This window comes from Melanostigma gelatinosum, assembly GCF_949748355.1.
Source record: "Melanostigma gelatinosum genome assembly, chromosome: 15".
In the NCBI taxonomy this organism is placed as follows: domain Eukaryota; kingdom Metazoa; phylum Chordata; class Actinopteri; order Perciformes; family Zoarcidae; genus Melanostigma; species Melanostigma gelatinosum.
Window position 1 is genome coordinate 24598340 of NC_136648.1, and position 24771 is coordinate 24623110.

The 24771-nt window shown below is 40.3% G+C and overlaps 1 long non-coding RNA gene across 1 annotated transcript; it reads left to right on the plus strand.

Moving 5' to 3' along the window:
- Positions 1–20252: 20252 nt before the first annotated feature.
- On the plus strand, positions 20253–24437 carry LOC306789480. The gene is made up of 5 exons (XR_013772658.1): positions 20253–20375; positions 21310–21435; positions 21894–22041; positions 22574–22667; positions 23610–24437. It is a non-coding gene; the product is annotated as an uncharacterized lncRNA (long non-coding RNA).
- Positions 24438–24771: the final 334 nt, after the last annotated feature.

Sequence of the window (24771 nt, forward strand, 5' to 3'; positions counted from 1 at the left end):
TACAGTTGGTGAATGTCTCCAAAATGCTGGGTTGTTTTTGTGAGGTGGCGGCGGCAGCAGTGAAGCTGCTGGCCGCCATTGTTTTAGTTTGTAAACAATGCGCGCGCACTCTACTACGGGAAAAAGGGGTGGGGGCGATTTTCTCGATTTTCAATAAAACACATCGCCTTAAAGCACACATTCGAATTAATCGATTAAATCGATTTATCGCCCAGCCCTACCTTATCATTTGAATTGTGTATTTTTATGAAGAAAAAAAACACAATACAAACAAAGTAATAGGATAACATTTACAATTGTTGAGTTTACTGACTTCAGAATGCTTGAAATTATTTTCAGGACGGTTGCAAAAAAACCAATGACATTGTCCGGAGCCTTCTAGACCACCTGCTATAATGAAACAACAAAGGGATCTGTATCTGTACATATAGATTATCAATGATCAGCTGTTCGTATCGGCGGCAAAAACACATGATCGGGGATCTATAAGAGTTGTATTTGCTCAATGTTTTTTCCTTTTGTGCTGATCCGATCTGTCGCACCACTACTGTTATGTCATCACTGGTTACGTCAAATCGGTGCAATACAGTGCAAGGTCCGACAACTGTATTTCAATTTGTAAGCAATCTAGTGGCGTGGTACTTCTCAGCTGGGGAAAGTGACTTCCTGAAATATCTGCAACATGACGTTTTTAAACGTTGCACTTCGGAGGTACATTTAGTGTCTGTATGAGACGCACCAGCGTCATTATAAGACGGTCAGAGCAACTTACGGAGTATAAAGAGAGAAAGACGTAGACTTTCACTCAGGAGACCGCTGTTCGTATCCTCTGAGTTTTTACTGAATGAGAGAGTGATGTACATCCATGTTTGTTGCTGTCAAGGTCACGGTTTAATGTCAGTCAGAAGAGATGCGATAGAGTCCCTGACAGCCTTTGTTGTGTGGGAAAATTATCAATTTATTTATGAATCCTTACTGCTAACGACTAAAACCAAATCGACCAAATGGCCTTAGACAGTAAAAACATGGAAGTACAGTAGCATCTATATCATGATTTCCCAGAGAACCACTACTACTTTTTTCATAGAGAAAAAAAGGACATGAAATATAGCGGCCACAGGCTTAAGATACATCTCATTCACTGAACTTATATAATGAGTAGTGTCAATGAACGCTTCTCTTCTTTCCATTAATGTTGCCTTCCATGTGAAAGAACCCTGGATTAAACACTGGATGCGTGTTCTTTGATAATTATGGGTTGGGAATCCTGAATTACTCGGTCTCAATGGAAAGACATTGTACTCACTACACTGTCTAAAAATAAAACGCAACTGAATCGAGGGAGGAAGTGATTCACTTCAAATGATGCGTTCGTGAAGTCAGACATTACTGTACAAGGACTAAAATAACGGGGTCTTAAACACACAGACTCTTTCTACTAGCACCAATATACATCTGATTACATCAAAGAGGACTTATGAAAAGGACCAGAGCAAATATAAAGCATGAGTAGATGGAGGTGAGTCATTTAGAATCTGAATGAAGGTATTCCCAGGACTTAAGAGGGAATTATACAATAGGTGACCTATGAGAGTGAGGCGAAAATATCTCACGTCTGTAAGTACAGAGCTGGGGCAGGACAAGATTAGCCTAGCCTAGCATGAAAATGGAGGAGAAATGTTAAAACAACTGGAGTTGAGAATGATGGTTCTGTTCTGACATATTTTTGTGCAAACAACTGCTGGGTGCAGCGACTGTGTGCAGCCAAGTAAAGTCTTGGCAACCTGCCCTATCGCCAGAGACTGCACAGCAGTATTAGACAGATGGATAAACCGTTGTACCTGAAGAAATAACTTCAGCAGAAAACGATGAATGATCATCTTTAAAATTGTGTGTGTGTGTTAGTGTCAAAGAGCTTTAAAGGGCTTTAAAGGGTTTGGTGGGTGTTTTATCGAGCTTTAGAGGGCAAACAGAGGATCACACTGTCCCAGAGATTTTAACTACCAGCAACAACAAGAATGATAATAAATTATTATTATTATTATCATTAGCATTATTGGCATACTGGCATATTGGCATTGTTATTTTCTTACCATTTTTATCATTATCAGAATCAGAATCAGAAACCGTTTATTGCCAGTGTATGTTGAACATACAAGGAATTTGACATGACTATCATATTATAATCATTATTATTAGATTATTATTATTATCATAAATTAAATTGGTATAGCGTTTTTCAAGAACTCAAAGCCGTACAAAGTACACGATCCCTCACTGACTTCCCACCAGGAACAGAGGGAACATGCTCCTCCCCCTACTGCAAACGTTTGTTGTTGTTGTTCTGTCATGTTGAATAACTCTTTTGGGCAGCAACTGGATCATCAGTGAAATGATCCTCTATGGGCCCTATTTAAAAGATTTATAGCACATGGTCAAAGTGCATGGCGTTTTCTGCTGCTTTAAGATAGCAATGCGCCAACAACGCAACCTGACCGCCAATCATTTTCAGGCAAAAACAGCTGCGCGGTGCTCTGCTGTGCGCCAGCTGTGGGACAGGTCCTTATTATACTACCTACTGTCAACTGGCCCAGACTGGAACTGACTTGGTCCGACCAATTATGATGCCCAAATCACAACTACAACACAGTCCATTCAGACGGTTTTTCTCCTTCACTTGTGAACGGAACCACTGTAGTTCATGAGGGGTTAGAGATGGTGTCATGAGGGATAATCTAACAGAGCGACAGGAAGAAGACAACCAAAGACACTTATCACAACTGGAACAGACCGTAAACTGCTGTCGTGATGACTATTTTTTTGTTTCGTTACTGAATGTAGGCTAAGATTTACTTATCGGTTACACAGTGATCTCCAAGAGGAGCAGAACCGGAGATTAGCTATTTATACAACTGACAGTTGAATGTAAATTTCTAGAAGGAGAGGTGAGAAAAGAGAGATTTTATGGATGGGATGAAAAAACAGTTGAGATTGACGGCTGAACCCGTCTCTTACCACCACCTCCTGCTGCATTTCTCAAAGAGCCATATGTGCCAGGCAGACTGGGTTGATGCTGTGTGTAGGCGGCAGGAGAAATGAAAATAGGGCTGAGATCAAGTTATTTTAGGCTAAATGGAAGCTGGGGAACAAAAAGCCTTTGAGTCACACTCTGAGGGTGGATGCCAGCACCGAAAGGATACGCAGACAGGATACGCATTGAATGTAGCCAGACTACTTCTGAGTGCTGAGTGAACCCTTGAGTTGAGACCCACGGTCTGGTACCCATTCTGACCTAAACGCAACAAGGGCATAACGATTAAGCGACTACAAACCAATGAATGCTTGAATGCTAATATTTCCCATAAAAACGATTAATGCCGGAAGCAATGAACACTTTTTGAATAGATTTGTGCAGGCGGAGGATGAAATCCCATGATCCTATTGACCCTGAGCAGCTTCTGGCAGTCTGTCTGAGCTCAATTATTGTATAGCCTAAGCTACTGTCAGTCCCAAAAGTTTGGAATCGCGTGCTACTATGTGTGTTTGAATGCTCTTTTCATGCTTTTAGGTTATAGAAAGTCCTCTTTATAACGAGGTTTTGTTTTGTACAAGGAGGAAAAAAACTATAATAATTCCACCAGAGTGACGACTGAAAGAGACAAAGATCCATCTGAGCAATAGAACAAATCAGCAGTCATTGGTAAAAGAAACTGGAAGCCCAGCATCAATGTGTGTGAACAGCTTCCTGTTCCAGTGTCAAGAGTTTCACAATAAAAGCAGCCTAGCCCAAACTGGAATCAATAGTCAACGTGTTGCTTTAGCAAAGCTGTTCTTCAAACTTCACAATAGAAATAAGTTAGTGTAGGGTTAGCACTGTTGGAGACTCACTCAATATTTAGAGTTCAATAATGATTGAGGGTCACTAATTCAGCTCCCACGTTCCAACAGTATTCTCCCCGTCATGTAACACTGTGGGGACATTCAAATGGAAGTTTTAATCCTTTGATTCTTCTTATTTGGGGCCAGAACTATTTCAAAAGTAAATAAAACATTTAGTCTCTGAATTATTTTATTGCTGGTAAAAAAATACATCATGAAAGAAGAAAGAAATCAATATGTACAGCCGATTCCAAACCTTTGAATGGCAGCGTACCATTGGAAGATTTCCCACTCAGTGGCCATCCCTTTAAATTCTCAGGTTATGGTTCATCAAACAGTCGATAAAATACCAATACATATCAAAAGGGTATTTCATTTGCTGCATTCGACAAATCAGACATTCCAGTCTGGCCAATGTATATAAAAGGTTTCTCAATTAATTTGACAGAAAACGCACCTCACAGATATATGGAATACATCACAATGTAGATAAGATAAGATAGACTCTATTGTCCCGAAGGAGATTTGTCTTGGACACAAACAGTATATGAAATGACACATACAGTAAATGTTATCCATATCACCCACTCCTAGTGACTCACAGTGACAACCGCTGCCACTGTAGTCCTCGAGTGTTCATGCAGAAGTAAACTAGCGCTCATTTGAGAGCCTACTACTGATGGTGTGGTAATGTGCTGGTCAGATGTGTGAAATATGAGAAAGCTCAGTTGGCTGCTGAACGGTGTTCTGCTCTCAGAAAAAAACACAAGACAAGAAGACATGGCAGCTAACTGATTACAATCTCTGAATTCAACGACAGCAGCACTTCCGCTCCAGTTCAATACGTCACTATATTATCATATATTGGCAGACACTTAATGCATCTAGAAACAATAGCATAAGAGGTTCAATGACCATACAAAACCAACCCTTCCTCACTCCCAACTCGTCAAATACAGTCGCTTGGTCGGAGTCTGATTCAGATGCACTGAGGAACCAATTAGTGTCTGTATGAGACGCACAAGGCTCTCAACTAACTCCGATGTAAACCCATCTCCCTCATGTTTACACGGTCAGAGGAACTGATGTTGTATAATAAGCAAGATAGACCAAGTGGGGCAAACACAAGACTTTCACCCAGGACACGGCTGTTTGTGTCCTTTGTGAAACCAAGTCAATGTTCACTTTTTTTAATCTTAGTTTTGTTACGTCATTTACATACTTAACTAAAGCCTCTTCCCTCACAAACACTTACTTTAACCCAAACCACAATCTTCTGCTCAGCCTGGCCAAACGAATTAAAGCTACGTTAGAATGTTCATTTAAAAAAGACATTAGTGGAAATCGACTCATCTTCCTAGAGAAGTCCAAAACTGACGAGTTTGGAGTAGGAATGTGTTGAAAGTGTCGAAATTCTGACCAGAAGCTTTAAAATACAAATACCGACATTACCAAACGCCCACAGAGCCCAGAGGAGAACACATGTCCGTGTGACTCAGACTATAATTCAGCAAGATTTGGCTTAATGTCAGCTGTAATGGCCTGTAGTTATTGACTACACTTAGTCATTGTTCAAACATCAATGTGCAGGCGGAGGGAAATCAATACAAAATAGGACCTGTGGCACAACCATTGAATGGAGCAGAGGGGGACCCTGATATATACTCTTTATCTCTCTCTCTTCTGGTTTGATGCTCTGTGGCTGTGCTTATCTCATTGGCTTGTGTCCCTGTGCTTGTCACAAACCAGTTCATCTAACAGTTAACCCTCTGGCAAATAGAGAATCACGCTTTGCCAACATTGCAGCCAAAATGCAACCGTAGAGAACTCTAGCTTCACTGCAGCAGAGCAGCAGAACGGCCACATTGCGTGTCTTCACTCTGGTCTTCACACAATCTCTGATCTCCACCGGTCCACACCACCAGGGTTGGTGGTGGTGAATATTCTGCTTACAGATTCAGTTGGAGTGCAAATGTGACCGACAACTAGGGGTGGAGGAAAAAATCGATACATAGTATCGCGATATTTTGCGTAGCGATATTGTATCGATACATGGACGTCAAGTATCAATCTTTTATGCTATAAACTATTAAAAAAAGTTTTTTTTTCATTTTTTTTGTGTTACAGAAATCAAATCAATTACTTTTTCAGTCCACTAGATGGTGCCGAATTGTTTTCTGGTGAGGTCAGCAAAGGTCCTGGGTCAGCGTGATTGGTAGGAAGTTGGTCAAAACAAAGAGACATCTGGCCTCACAACGGGCGCATAACTGTCTCTCTGCCCTCCACGTCCACGCATCACAAGTTATACTGAGTTATATAACTCTAATATCCTACTTATATGAGTTATAGTTCACATACTGAGTCCACACGTTTGCATTCAGTTAAGTTGGACTATGTAGTCATACAAACAGTTCAGTTTGTCAGGTTCATGCAACATTTATGACATTGTTGGTCAGTCTGTCTGCTTGACAATCATATTCTGCTGCAATAAAAATGATTGAAGTGAGATGAACAGACTGAAAACTTTATCTTATTAGATAAAACATGTTGACACAGTTTTCCTTTGGGGACATAACTTGAAGTTTGTAATAAATTGCTAAATATGTTATCGCAATACTCAGAATATCGCAGTATCATGATAATATCGCAGTATCGTGATAATATCGTATCGCGGGACCTCTGGTGATCCCCACCCCTACAGACAACTGGCAAACTCACTTTCCTCTTTTTACTGACAACATACATTTTAATATTCATCAATCTATATGTGTATATATCATTTTTCAAATATCTGGTTAAGTGTAAAGTTGTGTTAAACTCAATCTAGGGTCACCAGGTACTGACATTTGTTAACACCCAATAATATACATTTCTAAAATTGTCTGGAAATTTGCACGTATCCTGAATGAAATGTAATAAAGCTAAAACTGTTATAAGCTGACTAATAATAACGTGATCAAATGTCCTCACTGATAAGTACAACACCAGCGCACCTTAAATGATCCTTCAATATGGTGAAGTGTGGTGCTCACCCAGCTACTGAATATAAAATCACCAATTTGAATCGACTCCTGGCGTCTTCGGGGTTTCCCGCTCCAGCTGCAGCATAAATCAAACATGGTCACCGTGTGACCATCCGCTGGGAAGGAGACATGTTCAAACATGTCACATATGCAGTCTAGTGTGTGTGTGTGTGTGTGTGTGTGTGAGAGAGAGAGAGATTTCCCCGTCCCTTGTCTCTAGTTGAGAAGAATGTGTAACCATGGCAACCAAGGCAGTTTGTGAAACAGCCATGAGTGAGCCGCAATCATTACACCTCCCACACACACACACACACCTTTGGATGCTAATAAAGATCCAGGCAGTACCATAGAAACCAGTCTGACAGCTTTAGGCAGGAGGGCTTTCCTCACCCAATCTGGATGAGTTTGAATGAATATAAGACGTTATTCTGATGCAGATATTTGGAAGCCCGATGAAGAAGAATGACTGTCACTGACGTCCTGAATGAGTGATGAAGACGTAGAGTTAGCTCGCGTTGAGGGGAATAACATGTAGCTGTTGTGATGTTCACGTGTTCTGTAGAACCAGGAGCTCAAACAGGAGTCGCACCAGCAAAGCTGTAACTTGCCACACTGAATTTACTGCACAGAGTGAACTGAGCAGATCCTGAAATTAACACGACCATGTCCAGAATCCATTTTTAATCGAGAATCAATTTGGGGTCAAATAAATGACTCCAAGAATCAAAATTGAATGGTGAGATACAGAAAGAGTCACACCCACTAGTGCCAGACGTCCACTTTTCCTATATCTGTGTAGGAGTTTGTCAGTCGGCAGCATGGCACTGCAGACCCGTGTGGATCATCGAATAGCCAGATTCGGTATAATAGAAAGGCACAGAGAGTACTGTGAGTTAGTGCTGCGGCATCTGCACCGACTGTGACTATCATGTATCAGACAAACAGGGCCAGCAGTACGAGTGAAACAAACACCAGAAGCACCACAGAATGCTATGTAAACCCATTTCCCTCATTATTAGACAGTCAAAGGAACAAACCATCAGAAGTTAAGTTTAGCAACTCATAGAACGTCATTTCTTTCCAGAGCTGACGATGAAAGTAGTTAAGGAGTGAGCGACAACAGTGAATCATTTGTGAAACGCGCCGCCGCCGCCATTTGCAGTTAGAAGTGGTAAATCCCTTCTGTGACGCAGGAGCGTGGCTCACTACTCGTTCACTGATGAACCTCGACACTACAGACAGGAACACGCCCACAAACCAGCTAGCAGTGATCCTATCAAACACTGCAGCCAATCAGCATCCCTCTTTCTCACTGTGCCATTACAAACAAGGACATAAACAACAAATCAATATTTCCCAAATGACGGTTCACAGTTCAGAGCTGACGGCACAGTCACTTCTCTAGAATAACCAGCTGCTGGTCTGACCTCCTGCAGGGTTCTTGTTTGACTCAGCCTGCCTGAGATTGTGTTTTTTCTACTGCATGAAAAGCTCCCTGGAAAACCTTGGAACGTTCCAAACCCACCTAACCTTCAACTCAGACAGACTTGGTGTGCCTGACGAGTGATTCACTGGACCTAAGGACGCCATGTGCCTTTGCCTTTTATGGTGCATGTGTGACAAGTTGGTAAATATGCACTTTTACAAGTTGAAGTTAATGGTAAATTCATGGTCTGTTATGTTAAAATCTGTGATGTGGTTAAAAAGATCATTCATGAATAACATAATGAGGATTTACTAAAACCATAAAGTTATGAAATAGTTCATAACACTTTGATTACATATATTGCTAGCTTTGTTCTTTATTGTGTAATTTCAGATAGAATAGTGTTAAACTGTGATCTACATCGTGGTCAATAATCGCCATCTTTTCCTCATTGCAGTAAAGTTCTTGGTGAGGAAAAAGTACCACGTCACTCTTGTGATTATTTATCCAGATTTTTCAGGTATGGATTTTGAACAGTCGGTATTAATTTTCGAACATGTCATACGTTTCAAGAGAACGTTGTTGTTATATTTTGGTGTAACTGTGTCAAGTGTAGCCGCCCTAATGTTAATTTTACTTATTTTTCTGTATAATACGTTTTGTGCACTTAAGTAAGTTCTTTTGTAAGTAAGCTATTTTGTGCATGATAGTATAATGATAGAAAGTGAAAAATATCTCAGGTAATACGTTGAACACTGTTTTAACGCAAATAAGGTATGCACTCTCTACTCTCCTGTGGATCTTATGCCAATTGTTGGATTTTTGTACAAATTCACTGCAGTAAAGTTGTTGTAAAGTGTCACATCACCGGCAATTATTGATCAACATTCTTCACGTGGAGGACAGAATGTCTGCCTCTGAAGGGGTTGTAACCTGCTGTGGTTGAGGACAGTTGGTGCATGAGTGAAACCTCTTCAGCTACTCAGATATTTATATTACTGCATCTATCAAGGACTCAGCATGGAGTGTGCGGAACATTATGAATGCTGGTGCTGTACATGAAGAAGGCAGCCGAAGGTTGGAGAGGGAAGCTATTGTAGCTCGGTGCTTTTCACTTGTTGGATCCAGCTCGCATGAAGCACAGGAGAGGAGATAACTTGCATTATGCAACATTTCCATTTAAACGGTGAATCAGTGGCTCTCGATCTGATGCTCAGGTCCCAGTGTCGTACTGGTCAATCTAGTCATCTACTCAAGATCTGGTTTCTCTTAGCTGCAGTTAATGAACCTGCAACCTCATCTGGTTTTCCTTGGTTTCCCAAAATGAACGGACAATTTCAAGATGAAGCAGTGAGCCATGCATCCCACCAGAAAAATACTTTTCTTGCCCAAAAATCGGTTGCTTCACTGCTGGATCTGTGAGGCGGATGCTTCGCAGGTATAAAGTGTACCATGTTCATCATCTTCAGTTGGCCAATTAGCACTAAACACAAATGCTTTGTTCCAAGTCCACACGACATACTCATTGGTGTCAGCTTAGAAAACTGACGAAACCTTTTTTTCGCCCATGACCGATTATATTGGATGTTCAACCCGTTGGACACGAGTGCCACTCAAGTCATCACTTAAGAGTCTGCACTCACCATTGCATTTTATATGAAAAGGTCAGATGACACCAAGTAGAACAGTGCACTCAGTAGAGTGCAGATCTCCACCAGGTGTGTCTCCCTGTCCTCTCAAACACCGTAGAGGTGAATCTCACTCAATTGTCCCTCCTGGCTCCTATACGGTTAAAATGGCGATGACGATAGCAAAAGCAGGGATTCATTCATCTTTTATTGTGCCGGACTTTAGTTGATAATAACATATCAGGTATGGAATTAATCTGCAGATGCTCCGTTTCAAAACGAGATCAAATCTTTCTATGGATGTTAGTGTTTGAGCCGCGACGGACAAGGTACGGCTTGTTTTTGGCCGAGCCGATTTCCAGAGATGCCTTTTGCTACTGCAGCAGTTAATAAATGATCAGTTGCAGTTAATACCCGCCAGTTATTCGGAGAAAGGAGTCGGTTGTCAATGACGATATAAAAAGTGTGAATCAACACAACCACAAGACATTCTTGAGCACACAGTCATAAAGGGACACAAAAGTGATCAGGCTGATGGGACCATTAGTGTGTGAGATTAGCTGTGGACAGATAGACAGTCACACAACTCAACGCATGATCCCCACAGGATTGAGAAGTTGACATGAATGCTATTTACAAGTGGGAGACTCATAATTATTACGACAACTTATATGGACTCAGCATCAGCACACCTGTTCCATCATTAAGACCTAGATATCTAACATCCATAGTGGAGTTCAAAGTGAACTATGACTGCAGATCACAGGAGAGCTTTCCTCATTCCAACTCTGAACTGGAGCAGACTTGTTTCCGGTGGACCTTGATACTGGAATTAAATGCAACACAACTTACGTTGGCCAGCTCCCGATTACAAAGTCTGCGTAATGTCTGATTGGTGGCCCATGGGTGAATAGAGCCGGTCGAGCGAGTGGGCCAGTGCAAAACTGGAAGAAAACCAACATTCATTCACACAAAGTGGCCACGCTAAAGGTCTAACTGAGAAACAATGACATTGAGCTCCCTTTTTGCCATAACCTGTCATGAACATTTGATTACTTGAAGCAAGTATTGACTGAACTGTTGAGGAAAGTCGTGATGGATTTCATGAAGAGACAAACCAGCCATTAATGTCCCATGGCGAGAGGGACAGACTAAGCACTGCTGGAGGCTATCAACAACTCCCTCTCTTCCACTTTCTCCCATTTGTACGACCCCTGATGGACTGGAGATGCACATACGTCAGAATCTGCGTGGAAATGTTTTCTCTTCCTTTTCGCCTACTGACTGTTATGATTCAACTGAGCATGGTTGAGAAGAGCGTGGGCGAAACCTGCCTCTCTCTCTCTCTCTCTCTCTCTCTCTCTCTCTCTCTCTCTCTCTCTCTCTCTCTCTCTCTCTCTCTCTCTCTCTCTCTCTCTCTCTCTCAGAGCTGCTCGTTCTCTCTCTGTCAGAAATGAAATCTTGGGTTTGTACGTCATACCCGTGAAGCCTACAACATACAGACAGATAGAACGGAACAGCTCAGTGGTGGGATGTGTGAAGGAGGTGGGGACCAAAACGACTAGCTGACTGCGAAAGAAGCGTGAATCATATCTTTAACACCTATCTTCTCCTGTCATATTCCTCACAAACTATGGTTGACTGGATGGATTATTATTATGGATGAATTAAGAGGCTGATTGTACCTCAGGTTGGACATGTCTATGTTCTGGTCTCAGAGGACTAACTGACAGCCAGCATTGGCCAATGTACAGACTGGAGAAAACTAAGTGTAGAGACTGTAGAGAATAATGCAGAATAATGGACAAGGTGCACTGGAGCTGTTCTGGAGGATTGTGGTGGAACCTTGCTAACAGACCTTGCATGTTGTCTTCTACTGCCAACAGCTGTACACCAACAGCTGTACCTCCAGTCAACACATCACCCTGAGCTTACAGGTGGGAGATTGACTATTTGGTGATCTGGTGTGGACAAAACTACATAGAGCTCAACGCTCTAAAGACAGTAGAGATGGTTGTGGATTTCTGGAAGTACGCAGCCCAACTCGCACCCTTCACCACGTGTGACTCTCCAGTCAATGCTGTGGAGTCCTTCAGCTTCCTGGACCCAGGACCTGAAGTGGGAGTTGACCATCAGCTCTCTCACCAAAAAAGCACAGAGAAAAGAACAGAGTATGTACTTCCTGTGGCAGCTGAAGAAGTTCAACCTCCCAAAGACAATGACGGTGCACTTTTACATCGCCATCACCATCTTTACCTCCTCCATCACCAGAAGGTGATGGAGGAGCTGCCACTGTCAAGGACAAGGGCAAACTGCAGCGCATCATTCGCTCAATGGATAGAGAAGATGATTGGTTGATCGCTTGATGACTGGCTGTAATCTGCATCCCCCAGGACCCATACGCCTCAAGGAACCCTGAGGTCTCTGGGCCTAATCAACAATGCCAAGTGGCCCGAGTAAGGCAAGGTTAGCAGGCTCCTGATCATTCACAGTACCCTCCCAACCAACTAGCAAAAATGGCTTAGTTGGATGGTGCATTGTTACATTATAGTTATGGAACGTACTGTCAAGGATGCCCTGCATATGCCAGCCATAGTCTGTGTTATTGGTATCACAGAGTACTGATATAAGAATTGGTCATTTTCTTTCTCTCTATCACTGACAGAATATTCGCTATCAAAACTAAAAAAATAAAGTTTGTTGGCAGGTGGATATTTCCGTATTGGCCCCTAATTTTAGAAAAACAAAAAGAAAAGAAAAAATCTAATGTTAAATTGTTATTTTTCAAATATAAAACAACCCCCACATTTTCAAATGGAATATGCAGAAATAAACATTGACATATATTCAAAGATCAACCCTGACTCTCAGAGAGTGATGTGTACATGACGGTTACTGTAACATAAAGAGCAATTGTTACTGTTAGTTCATGGCTGATAATCTCTGGGTTTGAACAATTGCCTGCCAGTACTTAGAGGGTTACTATACTCAGGTGTTAGACCTAGGAGAGCATAGTTGGGTGTTTTACTGTGAGCCATTGTTGAAGCTCACTGCAAACAAAAGCATCGGATCGACTTGAGTCGGGTCACGATACCAAAATTATAACTTCGATACGATACCTGCCATAAGTATCACGATACCCGATACTTACGATACGATACCAGAATTCGATACAAGACCACAAATACGATACTGGTATATTGGTATCTACTGGTATCTATAATAGTAATAAATAAAGCATCTGTACGGTTCCCTTTTTTACCAGCTTGTTCCTGCCCAGCTTTTTGAACACTTAACAAATGGCATTAATATTAGTATTAGCCTACAGCAAGATATTAATGAAAACTCTGCTGGCATCTGTCTGACTGTCTGTGGGAGTGGGTGGGTAAACAATGCTTAATTTACTGCATAGTGAGTTGGATATTTTCACTTCATGTTTTTAATCTTAATTCATGGAATAATTATTTTTCCTGAACTAAAAATAATGAGCTCAAGCTCCACCCTCAGGCTCCACCAGCATGGAGCCATTTTGCATGAATTGTGTTTCATTTAGTGCACGTTTGTGTGCATTGTGACCTCATGATCATAGTCTTGTTGTCAAACTAGGCTAAGGCTACTCGTGTTAGCTGTCTATGGGTGAGCTTGGGGGTGTTCATGTTTATAATCACGTTTGCTTACCCGTCGTTCTTTGAACTCTTTGAAAAGTTTGGGGTGTCTGTCTGAAAGGTGCTTTGCCGTGTTAGACGTGTTGCCTCACTTTGTCTGTGTGGCTCTGAAACACGTTTTGCAGACGGGTCTCTGGAGGTCAGTGGGCTTTCCTTCACTGTCTGCAATATAGCCAAAGTACTTCCAGATGATACTTCTGGCATCTTGTTTTTCAACAAGCCGAGGACGGTCGGTAAAAGCTCCTGCATGTCTCCCCTGTGATCACTCGCTGTGAGTGAGCGCTGCCTGTTGCTGTGAGCGCTGGGCAGCCCCGCCCCCTTGCAGTCAATGCCTGCAGGCAGCATGACAGGGAGCGGAGCAGCCAGTGCGCTCTGATCGCGCTATTTTAATAAAGTATCGATACTAAACATATGCAGAATCGTATCGTTTTTAACGTACAGGTACCGCGGTACCTTTTTAGTATCGATACACCGTGCAACCCTACTTGAGTCGAAAGCTAACCTTTGAGTTGGGGTTACCCTTTTACCTAAGGAGAATCTCTTTGTTTTTACATAAATGAATGGCTGAGAGGTTTGTATTTCAGAGTACATTGTTTTCATCTTGCAATAAATATTGATATGTTCTTGATCACTTTGTGTTTTGTCTATTTGCCTTTTCTGTTGAGAAGATAACTGTGATTTTTGTGGGTTTGAGGCACTGATGGCCTTTCAATGTCATTTATAGATGCTTTGTAAGAGAGATAGTCCTCACTTTAGATGAGGTCACACAAAACACTTTACTAAGGATTAGTAACTACCTAATTAATCATGAATTTCAGTATTAATACGCATTTATAAAGCATATATTAACATAATCCCTAACCATTAGTGCATATCTAAATGATTATATATATAAATGGATGAATAATGTACCTCTAAATAAGTTCTTAATCATTTACTAACACTTTATAAATGATGTTATTAATCATCTACAACTCCTTAATAATTAGTTTGTAATAGCTATAATGCTTAATTTACAAATGGGGAATCCATCATTTATAAAGCATGAAAACACAATCATGAAACATAATAGACGAGCTTATTAATCAAGAATAAAACATTTATAACTGTCGTTATGAATTGCATACTAAGGAGTGTTATTAGGAACAATGCTTTATAAAGGATGAATTAAGTGTTTACTCATACTTAACTAATGCTTCATAGTTGTAGTTATTATGAAGTGTTACCCAAAGGGTTTATGTCCATGCACACTCACCTCCTTTATATCCTCATCATTGTAGAGTTGTCGCTAACTGGAAGGGATTGACATCTCTGTATAACTGGTCTCACATTAACTCCAGTAATCTGGGAAAGGACACAACACACACACACACACACACACACACACACACACACACACACACACACACACACACACACACACACACACACACACACACACACACACACACACACACACACACACACACACACACACACACACACACACACACACACAGAGAGAGAGTTACTACAGAAGGTACATGTGAAATATTGGTTTTCAGTAGATCATGTGAGCTGCATCCTGTCTCCTTACCTTGCACAGCCAGACCTCTGTCTGGTAAGAACAAAGCAACATTGGTCAGAGACGAGGTACGAGCAGCGGCCACAGTATAAAGGGGGGTCAGGGGCTCACAGTATAAAGGGGGGTCAGGGGGTCACAGTATAAAGTGCAGAGATGCACGAGTGCTGTGGAGAGATTTAGTGAAATTGACTTCATATATCAAAGTAAATGCTGAATCTGCATCAGGTTGTTGCTAATATCATCATGTCTCATGCAGCATTTTGTATACCTGGATATGATCGTATGATAAATACTAAAATGCTGTACCTTGCATTTGTTTGAATACGTTCACAATAATTCTAGTTCTAATTCATAGTTGAGTTGGGTCTATTTCCATATTCTGGTCCAGTGTATGATCTGAAACCACTTTGATTTTGTGCAAACCGGCTGAACCAGCATTTCTCATTTTCACATGTTCTGGCAAATTAAAAAGTAGCCTCCATCAGCAAACGCGTGGCAACTAAGACGTTCGCAGCAGGAAAGTCCCTGCGGCCTGCAGGCTCTCATCCTTTGTTTCAAGCCTCCACACTATTCAACAGGCAGCTAAATATATTGTTCGCCGCTGAGAGCGCAATGGTCGGAGCTAGTTGTCTTAAGTGTATTGAGAGGGAACCCTAGTCACTAGGTGTGTAACAGTTAACAAAACTCACGGTTGGGTTCGGTACGATACAGTGGAGCCACGGTTCGGTACGTTTCGGTACAGTAGAAAACTATAAATGCCACAGAAATGTACTTTATTTTAAAATATATTTATTCATTACAACTAACATCATGAAGTTATTCTTTGACTTTGAACAATGATGGAACTATACCTGAGTGACCCATCTTCTGGGGTGTCTTCTTAGCAACACAAGCATAAAAAACAAAAACTGCTCCTTAATGTAGTAGTGTTACTTACATCTTGTATTGTTACTTACATCTTGCAAAAGAGATTTTTAATCTCAATGGGTTAAATAAAAGGTTAAAAAAAAAAAAAAAAAAAGCTTTTTTTTAAAATTCAAACGTATTCGGTTCGTCATGCGTACCGAACCGTGAGCCTCGTACCGAACCGTGAGCCTCGTATCGAACGGTTCAATACGAATACGCGTACCGCTACAACTTTATAACAATTAACGACCCACAACTAACGCTGAAATTCAACCCTGGGGGTGTTTACCTTGACTGGAGATGCAGTATATTAAATCAAGTAAGAGTACAAAGAGCTATGAGTGAGGGAAAGTTTGCTAGCCGCTAGGCTAATGCCTGCAGAAGGATTCATGTTTAGTTTTTGGAATGTTTTTGTACTGAGGAGACTCACACACATACTGCTATTTAAAAGACGCAGCTTTTCAAATTATAAACTCTTGTAGTCTGTTGTTTTACACCATTTCCCAAATAAAAAAGTGTTCAGATTTATCTGAATGCTTGGATTAATTGATAAAAAAGTAGGCATGAGCAGTAGTAAAGAAAAGTGAGGGCGTGATACATTGAGCTGTGACTTATCAAATCGGGAGGGCAGTGAAGATTCACACCTTCACTGCTGACATCAACCACTGATGTGTGTAAGAAACGAGAACTCCAATACCCAGAATTCCTGTCAGCAGGATGCTGGATCTAAATTGCGTTCACACACAATGGATTCACAGGAAACAATGTAGCATACAATACAACGTGATTTTATATCAATGGTAAATGGACTGTACTTGTATAGTTATTTTCTAGTTCCCTAGTTAGGAAGGGAAGAAGATGGATACGACACATGAGATTTGTAAGGCGCGTCGTATGAAAATCAAATACTCTGGGAATACTACGAACATGAGGGCTCACCTCACACGCTATCCAGAGATAACGTTAAATCAGCTCCACCAAAAAATCAACCAACACTGGACACACTTAGCTTGACAAAGCTACCTTCCAATTCTGAGCGAGCTAAAGGTGCGTTCACACCAAACGAGGCACGAATTATTCGCGCGAGTAGATTACATACAAAGTCTATGCACAGACGCGATGAGACTGGAGTGATGCAAATTTGCGATGGCGCATTTGACGCAAATTCGCGTCAATCACCAAAATGCCACAAACACTCAAACGCGTGAGTTGAAATTTTTCAACTTCGGCGGAAAAATGCCGAAGACACCGGAACAAACTGTGTATACATGCATGTGTGTAAACCATATGGTACAAACAATGAAAAAGACGCTGCCGTATTTACGTCTAAATTACGTTATTGTGAGTGTTGATGGAGCTGCTACAATGTTAGCATAGAATAGCGCCGATCGATCCGAGCTCCATTGAGAAAACAAGTATTTTAAAAGTTATTTTCTTGTCATCTTGCGGAGAGAACTAACAAAACATGAATTCAGACTTTTTATAAATCGGCATCATTAGTTATTTTTGAGTCCCTTTTTGTCGGTTTATTGCAGTTACATCACAGAAAAATCGGTCTATTTTGTGTTCATAAGCTGTAGTAAACAGCCGACGTGTGGCTTGCTAGACACAGTGAATACAGCTCGATAAAATCCACGGAGCTCCTCTGGACTATGTTATGAACCAGACATGATGGCGTTTCGTTTCCCGGGATATCTGGGATTTCCACAACAAGTACTAAGCAGAAATAGGTTATTTTTTCCACGGTTGATGGCGGACAGTTGAACGGCTTGCAGGGCGATAAGCCACGCCCCCTCTCCGGCGCGTCTAGCGCGATTCACGCGAATGAACACAAATAGTCCCCGGCGAGACCGGCGGTGCGAATGGCCCGATCGTTTGGTGTGAACACGGCATAAGAAAATAACACAATCGATCACAGAGGACTGGCGACTTTCTGTCTCTCGTTCTCCAAACTAGAGCAGAACACCCACTAAGCTGGTGGAAAGCAACCTTTGTATCCCAGGTACTAGCGTCCTAGCAGAAAGAGTCTTCTCAACAGCTGTCACAGCACAAAGGGGCACTCCTCAGAGCATGCTGACATTCCTTCACTGTCCAAATGTCTTTGAACTTTTTTAGTCCGAAGGCCAGCAGCAAGCAGTAGCACATTTTATTTCTTTTAATTTAAGAGTACATGTTTTATTTTATTTTATTTAAATTTAACAGTAATTTACTTTAAAATTCCCTAGTTGCTGAAGGCTCTGCATGACGTTTTTGTACAAGTTGCATTGTTCAAAATACCTGTAATAGTACAGCAGTCCACACACGTTTGCAAGTTGGACTATGTAGACTAATACAAACAGTTCCGTTTGTCAGGTGCATGCAACATTTATGACATTGTCGGTCAGTCTGTCTGCTTGACAATCCCATTTTGCGGCAATAAAAATGATTGAAGTGAGATGACCAAGTATCGTGATAATATCGCATTGTGACCCAAGTATCGTGATAATATCGCATTGTGACCCAAGTATCGTGATAATATCGCATTGTGACCCAAGTATCGTGATATCACATTGTGACTGAAGTATCGTGATAATATCGCATTGTGACCTAAGTATCGTGATAATATCGCATTGTGACCTAAGTATCGTGATAATACCGCAGTGTGACCTAAGTATCGTGATAATATCGCACTACGACCTAAGTATCATGATAATATCGCATTGTGACCTAAGTATCGTGATAATATCGCATCGTGACCTAAGTATCGTGATAATATCGCATTGTGACCTAAGTATCGTGATAATATCGCATTGTGACCTAAGTATCGTGATAATATCGCATTGTGACCTAAGTATCGTGATAATATCGCAGTGTGACCTAAGTATCGTGATAATATCGCATTGTGACCCAAGTACCGTGATAATATCGCAGTGTGACCTAAGTATCGTGATAATATCGCAGTGTGACCTAAGTATCGTGATAATATCGCATTGTGACCTAAGTATCGTGATAATATCGCAGTGTGACCTAAGTATCATGATAATGTCGCACTATGACCTAAGTATCATGATAATATCGCAGTGTGACCTAGTATCGTGATAATATCGTATGGTGGGACCGCTGGTGATTCCCACCCCTACCTACGACTGCTTCACATTAAAAGCATTCATTTGGCAAAGCACAGGGTGGCTTTTATTGTAAGAAGCTACAGAAAATGTAGTATAATAACTGACATTAATGTGGTCATTTTTGATTCACTTCTTTGTCATAGTCTACGACACATTTATGTGAAATGTCATTAGTATATTCATTCTTGAGTTGGGGTCAGTTAATCCTTGAGTCCAGGTGGACGTGTGGGCCAAATTGAAAGAAATTCCCTTCCGTCCTTCCTGATGCGTCACAAGAATGGGACGTCACTGGAACCTTGACCTTTGACTTCCAAAATCCAAACATTTCATCCTCGAATGCAAGGGATAAGTTTGTGCAAAATTTGAATAAATTCCCTCCAGGTGTTCTTGAAATATCATGTTCAGGTGACTGGGAAGAATCATCTATTGTAGGTGATAGTAGGGATGCAACGATCAGACTTTTTCAGTCCTGATAGCGATGCCGATACACTCTAAAAAGCCCAACTTCAAATTTGTTGTACTAACACCTTTTTTAAAGTTGAGTCAACAAATCCCTTTGGAAAAAGTTGAGCTAACTCAAAATGTCAACTTTACTAATAAGGAGTGCAGTCCACTGAAACTTTTAAGTCGAGAAAACTCAGCATAGTGGTTTGGGCATCTGCTGAGGTAACTAAGGCCACTGTGCATGGGTAGATTTTAGTAAATATATACATGTACATATATGTATGTATGTGTGTATATATATATATATACTATAATTATATATTTTAAATAATAAAATAAAATAAATAAAACATTATTTTCTTTAGCCCCTGTTAAGATACCATTATGTTTAAATACCTTATTTGTTTAGATTTGATTTGATTGACATTTACTTTTTATACCTAAATCTTATATGTGTAAGAATGTTCATGATCTGCTGAATGTCTGTTGACAATGTTCAATAAAGTTCAATCAAGAAAAAAAAAAAAAACCAACCGCCACAAATTCAGGAGAAGAAGAAGAAGAAGCAGCAGCAGCAGTAGCAGCAGAAGAAGAAGAAGAAGAGAGGGAAAAAAAACGTCACTGCGCTACACCAGTGCCTTCGGTTAGAGATAACGTTAGCAAGTCCACGCTGGTCCACGTCAGCTCAAGTGTTGCTGCAGCATGCTGTCTACCTTGATCACAAATTAACAAGGTAAGGCTGTGTATGTTCTGGAGTGTGTTTGCTAACGGGCTGGTCAGCGAACATGTTCTTTTTTTAATGCAAAAGTTAACATTAAGAAGTTTACAATGTGACGGACCCCACCCTATTTTTCACGTGTTCATAATGTCATGTGTAATTTAACGATAATGACCCGCGGCTTGCGGTTTTGCATGGTCGAGTGAATTTGCACATATTAAAGTTAACGTCTGTAGTAGCTAAAGCTACTACGTTGTATGCACGTGCACAATGTTATAGCGCCGTATGCTAACGTTACATTGGTTGGTTTCTGTTAGCTAGCTGACATGTTGCTGCAAAGTGCTTCGCCGTTCGTTAGTGTTGGTGGCGTTGAAACACGAGGGCTTTAGCATGCTAGTTTAAGTTACTCGCGCGCGTGTACCATTGAGGTGCACTCGATACCTTCCAGGTAATGAAGTAGGCATAAAGCAACACGCCGTTCTTTTGTGCACCCAATTTATTTGTGTTACTCGTAAGACTCCTTGACCTATGCTTTTCCTTCCCTGATGATACAAAACAAATATGCATGAATACACATTTAAAAATACTCAGCAAAAGGGGGGATGAAGGTTCTGTTGCTTTTCGTGGTCACCCCCTTCCTTCCATCACTCATAGTATTGTTTGTCATTATGATAAAACCATTTTAATGACTTGCTCCTTTACACACTTAAGGTAAACATAGTTAGAGGTTAGTGGAATCATCTTTTACATTCTCAGTTCTCAGTGTACATTTAATAAATCATGGCAAACTGCTTTTCTGTTTTAGTAAAAAATGTACCATTACTCCTTGGCAATAAATATTTCCCATCTTTGAGCAACTTTGAAAATAAGGGGATGTGAAGCTGTTAGGTTTGCATGGAGTTTTGACAACTATGCACATTGTTAACATGTTCTTATCTTTCCTTCATAGGATTTGGATGCAAGTTTTTCCACCCCAGTCAAGATGTCCTCTGAAAGCATTACAGACATTACCAGGCGTGACTCTAACCACTCCCGTGCCTGTATACAGCCTGCACCTGAACTCTCAAGACAACTGGTGCGTTAAAATCCCACCTTTCAAGAGTACATAAACAGTCTGGTAAACCTAAAGTGCAGGTCACATTTTGTTGTGAATTGTGTGACTGTAAGGTCCTCTGTGCTCCAGAAAAATGCATAGGCCATCTCAGGGCTCATTTGAAGCAGCATGTGACTGTTGTCTATTCAAAAACTGTGAATTTACAAGTAATGTCCTTCAGTAGTCATGTAAGCCGGTAACAAATCCGGTAAGTACAAATCTTACAGTGTTAATTATTTTAGATAATCTGTAATATCTCCAACAACTCCAACTGATCTACCAGAAGCAGATGAAGAATTGCCTGCAGAGTGCAATGATCCACAGGCTACTGTTGGTTGTTCTGAAATAGAAAGCAGCATGTATCTAATGCCTTTGGACAATTGTACAATTGAACATAAACTTGCATCATTGTTTCTTTACATGCAAACTGTTTTGTGCAGAGTTCTACAGAATTACTCGAGTGGACCTGAAGAAGATCTTCCTGTCATCATTGGATGCACACTCATCGCAGCTTATTAAGCTGTACAGATCACGCCGCGGAACATTGGAAAGGACATGAGGATCCTTCTAGACACCTTTGATGAACAGGTAATCAATAAGTAGGAAGTGCATGTGGTATAGCAGGGGTCCTCAATTAGATTTGAACTGGGACCAAAAACTGGGGGACAGACGAGGGGCATTTTCACAATTATTTAGTCCGACACAAGACATCAATTATGAAACTATGCAAACCATAACATTGGAGCAGAGCATTTACCATCAGATCACCCTTTAATATTCCAGTTTGTCTTACAAAATAAATATGAAGACACGTTAATGTTCACAGGTGTATTGTATTGTTTGACTTAATTGACATTTCAAATTGGTGATTTCGGAGATGAAAAGCAAGAGAGCGTTACTGTGTTTTCACCCTTAAGCTGTGTCCAAAAACATGATGCCCATATATACAGTGGTAAAATATAGGTTAATTTAGTTAGTGAATACAGCAAACCTGAAATGCATGCGACAATGCTGGAAGCAGTTTGCCAAATGCCTTTGTCTTCTATAGTTTGCATTGAATTTTTTGAATTTGAATTATTATGAATATATACATTTTTAATCTTCATTTTGTATCTTTCAGACAACTGATGTGCTTGCCCACAGAAACTCTACAGCTCTATGGGGTCTACCGTTCTTTGATGGCGAAGCCGGACGGCTTTCTGAAGAAATATCTGGTAAGACTAATGTGTCAATGTCATTTAGGTTGCACATTGAGCAAGAAAACACGAATGCAAACTTTCATCAAACCCTCATTTCTACTTCACTGTTACTTTGTTATTCCCCATAAATAGTTTAATAAGTGTAACTTTACAGTTTTTAACATTTCATTTCATGTGATATCGTCAATACTGGCAATATTACTGTAGCATCAAGGTTACATGTGAGTGTGGTGCCTGCATCACATGCATTTTGTAACAGCAATTCTCCTTCAAATTTACTGGTAACATTTATAATTCCAAGCCCAAATTAGTCATGGGTTTTGAGACCTCGTATACAGTGCATTCAGAAAGTATTTAGACCTGTTGAAGATTTGTCTGACTTAAAAATGATGCATGTACATATTTGAGTGTTTTTAATTGTAAAGTCATTCTCTGTCAGTGCATTTTCAAAGTCAAAATACCTTTTTGGTTAGCTAATCTTTTTAAGAAAATAAAACTAAAAAAGTCCCTACACAACATTAGCACCCTTTGCTGCTACATGTCTTTAGAGTAAGAATCTAGCAGATTTGGAGTGATTTTGTCCATTGTTTTATGGCAGATTTGCTCCAGTTCCTTCAGGTTTTTGTCACTTATTGAATCGAAGGAAGCCTGTACAGTGAGCAAATGTTTCCCTGTATTCTGCTCTATCTATTTATTTATTTATTTAATCACAAGACACGACATTCAGAGTATGAATATTTAAATATTAAAATACTATAATACAAATGTGTAGGGGGTGAATATGGTATGAAAGTGGTATATTTTTGTTTTTAAAATCTGCAGAAAATTGACCAACCAAAAATGTATTTTGACTTTTCAAATGTATTGTTACAGAATGGGAACGAAAAAAAGAGAATTTTAAAGAGGGGGTGAATATTTATGAAAGTCTCTCTATGCTTGTTTTTCTTTAAAATACAGACCCGGAGGAATTTTGCGTCAAGGGAGTTGAACTTGGAATATTCAGTTGTTGAAGATGGCGTTGGGGTGGTCCGCTCAAGTCCAACAACAATAAGCATCGCCCTGGTTATTGAGGAACGGATTGTCCTGGAGGATGTATGCGACTTCCCAACCGCATTTGCCCTTTTGTTTGGGCTCATCCAGGCTCTTAACCTGGACTATCCGAAGGACTTACGGTACACATTTTTTAAGTAATTCAAAAGGTGTTCATGAACCTTGGTACCCAGTGCTCTACCCGGGTTCAGGCCTTAAAGAACAGTTTGCTGAAGTAGCCTGCCATATCTAAACCACGCCTATGGTCTTGACTGGATTTTCATGAGGGACTGAAATGTCACCAACTTGACCAAATGCCGATGGTATGAGTTGACCAAATTGGTCAACACCCTTAAGTGTTAGATGTTTAACAAGTTTATTATTTGTATATACTTTGTATATTACAGCTGAACTATCCACTGCTGGTCCTGTGCTTTAGGTGTATTATAATTTTAGTTTATTGTTGTTACTGCCACATAGCGCCATGCAGACACATATTTGCATTTCTTTTTGTTTTGACTGAGTATTAGGACGGAACTTTAGTCTGTGTCTTTGGGTTTAAAATGGCATGAAGTAGAGATTATAAGGATGTTGACCCCCTGCTGTCTACTATTCAAGTGTTGAAATTGAAAGACAATATTGTTTTGCAAGCAAATAACTTATTGTTATTAAACATTTTGTGTTTTACGATGTTTTTCTTTTCTTTAACGGTGTACATTTCCAATTAATTAAAAATGAAGGCTGTAAAGAAAGAAAAGTTGAGTATACTTAAAAAGGTTAAGCAACCAGCTGCAAAGGCTTTTTTGAGTATACTCAACTAAGTTGTGTCAACTTAAAAAGGTTAAGCAACCAGCTGCAAAGGCTTTTTTGAGTATGCTCAACTAAGTTGTGTCAACTTAGGATAAGAAGTTAACTCAAAGTGCTATTTTAAGTTTCTCAAACTTATTACTATTCAGACCTACTTATGTACTTAAGTTAACATAACTTAAAATATTGAGTTTGATCCTCACGTCTACTCATGTACTTAAGTAAAGAACACTTGAAATATCAAGTTTGAGAAACTTAAAATAGCACTTTGAGTTAACTTCTT